Source organism: Camelina sativa, chromosome 13 (assembly GCF_000633955.1).
Source record: "Camelina sativa cultivar DH55 chromosome 13, Cs, whole genome shotgun sequence".
NCBI lineage: Eukaryota > Viridiplantae > Streptophyta > Magnoliopsida > Brassicales > Brassicaceae > Camelina > Camelina sativa.
In genome coordinates, this window is record NC_025697.1 from 13578582 (window position 1) to 13581482 (window position 2901).

Below are 2901 nucleotides of genomic sequence, written 5' to 3' on the forward strand. Positions count from 1 at the left end.
CCATTCCTGACGACGTGAGTAAAGGATTTCAAATCATCAGGATATTGGAAGATAGTTTGACCAAAGCATTCCCTGATAAAAAAGAAACTACAAAAAAAAACAAGTAAGAAGCTTTTTTTAATAATTAAATTTTTTTAATCAGGGAATGCCTACTAATATGGTTAATTTTTAAACAAATACAGAATATTTAGATCATGGTGATCCAGACTACTCATGTTCATATTGTGGAGCTATAATGTGGTATGATAAGCGCATTAATCGTCATAGGAAAGAACGTCGCCCAACATTTTCTCAGTGTTGTTTGCAGGGTTCCGTGAAATTGCCATTCATAAAAAATCAACCAGAATTATTGTATGCGTTGTTGACCAATGACGATGAGTTGACTAAACATTTTAGAGAAAATATTAGAGCTTATAACATGATATTTTCCTTCACATCTCTTGGAGGGACCTGTGAAAATTCTGTCGCTAAAGGTCGGGGCCCAAATATGTTTGCGATTCAAGGGGAAAATTATCATCTCATGGGAAGTCTTCGACCTGAAGACGGTGATTTGCCAAAATTTTCTCAGCTATATATTGTCGACACAGAGAACAAGATCGAGAACAGAGCTGGGATTCTAAGGTTAGTATCAACTACAACTGCTTTGGTAAATTTAAATGTTATTAAATATTTATTTAAAACAAAATTGTTTTCATTACTAATATACATTTACCTGTAAGATAACTATAAATCTTACTTGATAAAATGATGCCATTTGTATCAGCAAAGGAAAAAATGCGCACAAGTTCAAAAAGAAGGGGAATTTGAGGCAAGACGTAATAGTAGCAATCATCAAGTTGCTTAACGAGGTAAATCCATATGTAGAGACTTTCCGATCAGCTAGAGATAGGATGAATATGTCTCCGGAAGAGAGCTTCCACATGTGAATAGTGAGTGATCGTGTTAAAGATGGGCGAAAATATGATGTCCCAACAGCTTCGGAGGTGGCTGCATTGATACCGGGCGATTTTGCAGTTGACATGCCTAGCCGTGACATTGTAGTTGAAGAAAAATCAGGATCACTACAAAGGATAAGTGAAATCCATCCATCCTATCTTGCTCTACAATATCCGCTGTTGTTTCCTAAGGGTGAAGATGGGTTCAGGCCTGGGATCTTGAAGGGTTCCAAAAAGATTCAAAAAAAGAAGAAACCTGGGAAAGTGAAGGAGAATGAGTGTATAAGTTTACGTCAGTGGTTTGCATTTCGTATACAAGAGAGGAAAAATGAGTCCCAGAATCTTCTACGATCAAAGAGACTTTTCCAACAGTTCTTGGTGGATGCATTCACAACGGTGGAAGTTAACAGACTTGGTTATTTCAAACTAAATCAGTCAAAGATTAGAGCTGATAATTATGATGCTGTTAAGAATACATATGATTCAGGTAAGACTGATTTGAATGACCAAGGAACGAAGTTCTACTTACCAGCAACGTTTGTGGGTGGCCCGAGATATATGCGAAATATGTACTTGGATGCAATGGCTATATGTCAAAAGTTTGGATTTCCTGATCTGTTTGTCACTTTTACATGCAATCCAAAATGGCCAGAGCTTCTTCGGTATTGTAGTGCACGCACCCTCAATCCTGACGATAGACTAGATATTATAAGCAGAGTGTTTAAGATAAAACTAAATTCACTTAAGGACGACTTCACCAAAAAACACATCCTCGGCAAGACAGTATGTTGTAAGTTTATTTCTCTAGCTTTTAATACCAATCATCAAGTACAATACTGATTATTGAATCATATTACAATGCAGCTATGTATACTATCGAATTTCAGAAAAGAGGTCTACCACATGCTCATATATTATTGTGGATGCATCCAGATGCTAAACTACCAAAACCGGAGGATATAAACAAAATTATTTCAGCTGAACTCCCTGACAGAAATAAGGAGCCTGAACTCTACGACATTGTGAAAGAGACGATGATACATGGACCATGTGGGGCAGTAAACCCAAACTCTCCATGTATGGAGGAAGGCAAATGCTCGAAATTTTATCCAAAGAAACACGTTGAGCTTACTACTGTCAACAAATAAGGTTTCCCCGTGTATAGAAGACGTAGAAGTAAGAACTTTGTCGAGAAGAATGGCTTCAAGTGTGACAACCGTTATGTTATACCATATAACAAAACATTGTTGCTACGGTACAGAGCTCACATTAATGTAGAGTGGTGCAATCAAACAGGGTCTATAAAATACTTATTCAAGTACATAACCAAAGGTCAGGACAGGGTTGCTGTTGTTGTGGAACCTTCAGAGAAGTCTAATGAAACAGTGAAGAAGTCTTTTGAAACAGTGAAGAAGAAGAAAAATAGTACCAACACATCTACAGCTACCAAAACAAAGAATGACATCAAACCAAAGAATGACATTCAAGACTTCTTCGATTGCAGGTTTGTATAGATTAAATCTCTATAACGTGCATTTATAGAGATTGTAAACTTTATCATTTATCTGAAATTTTAAATTTTGTGTAGGTATGTATCTGCTTGTGAAGCTGGTTGGAGGCTTTTGAAAAATCCAATACATGATAGATCCATTTCTGTGATGAGATTATCATTTCATCTGGAGGGGAAACAGCTTATATATTTTAAAGGGGACGACGAAGCCTCCTATGTTTTGCATAGGTCAGAGTTACAGGCTTCTATGTTTTTGGCTTGGTTTGAGTTAAACAGAGTTAATGAATTAGCAAGAGGGTTATCGTATGTCCAGATTCCAGAGTATTTCACCTGGGATGGAAAGGAAAGAGAATTTAATTTACGCAAACGGCCTGGCTCAGCTATAGGTAGGATAAATTATGTCCCAATTAGCTGTGAAGATGGCTACTACCTACGAGTGCTTCTTAATGTGCAACT

The 2901-nt window shown here is 37.0% G+C and overlaps 1 long non-coding RNA gene across 1 annotated transcript in view; it reads right to left on the minus strand.

Moving 5' to 3' along the window:
• The window catches only part of LOC104736673, a 6474-nt gene continuing 4328 nt past the window's right edge, over positions 756 to 2901 (minus strand). The window contains exons 3-4 of the long non-coding RNA XR_759613.2: positions 1465 to 1623; positions 756 to 1191 (exon numbers count right to left, since the gene is read on the minus strand). This is a non-coding gene — a long non-coding RNA (uncharacterized LOC104736673). The remainder of the gene's footprint in view (positions 1192 to 1464; positions 1624 to 2901) is intronic.